The sequence below is a fragment of the Dermacentor andersoni genome, chromosome 10 (assembly GCF_023375885.2).
Source record: "Dermacentor andersoni chromosome 10, qqDerAnde1_hic_scaffold, whole genome shotgun sequence".
Taxonomy (NCBI): domain Eukaryota; kingdom Metazoa; phylum Arthropoda; class Arachnida; order Ixodida; family Ixodidae; genus Dermacentor; species Dermacentor andersoni.
In genome coordinates, this window is record NC_092823.1 from 91,670,132 (window position 1) to 91,671,087 (window position 956).

Sequence of the window (956 nt, forward strand, 5' to 3'; positions counted from 1 at the left end):
GGGCTGCTCCATTTGTTCTTGAAATGCGCACATTTCAAAAATCAGGGGTGGCATCTACGTTAAGGAAGCTTGTATCATCATGCTATCGTCGCGTAATGCGTGTATAGCTGAATGATGTGGAATGAGGCGTGTTATGTAGGGTCTATTTAGGCTTATCCTTCTAAAGGAGTGTGTGATTACTAAATCAGGTTACCTAGCACGGTCTTCGGTCCAGCACAATAAAATACTTGTCTAAAAGTCCCCATATCTAGTTATAGCCTGCGGAAGGTTTGTATGTAGTGTCGTCCAATGAGGGCAAAGGCTTGGGCAATCATACCCAGTAAGAGCGACTGATTGGTTTGCAGCTTTGAGCTAATCTCTCTTGCTCCTATTCGACGTTTTGGCCTCTTATAACTGAAAACCATTAGTGACCGTAGAGGTGAACGCTTCAAGGAGGCGCTGCGATGTAGTTGCGAAAGTTGCTAGCAATCGTAGCCGCCGTCGGAAGTAATGACTCTACCGTACGGCGGTATCATACGCGCTGAGTTATGCATATGAAGTCGGGTAGTGAGTTTATGGCGCGTTCTTGTGCACCAACAGAAGCACGAGCGACGAGTATCTTGCCCCCGCGTTTGACAGCAAGCGAGATTAATCCGGACCTCAAAACCGGCATGCGTCAACTCGGAAGTTGTTTCTGAATTGTGTGAAATAGCGCTGGAGAACACACCACGTCGCAATAATGGTCCTCGGTGGTTTCTTTGACAGGGAGTTCGTTGAGTAACGCATATTTACTCTAATGCGCTGGTGTAAATAAGGTGAACCAATCGTTAGATTTTTAGTCATGAATCGCCGGAAGATGCGACTGATGCGTAGTCAGCCCTTCGGTTGAGGGCTGGCGTTGTCGACCACTTTCTTCAGTTATTCTAAAGTGCCGAATTCAGGAAGGTTCTAGGCTGCAAAACATATAGGCTACCCCT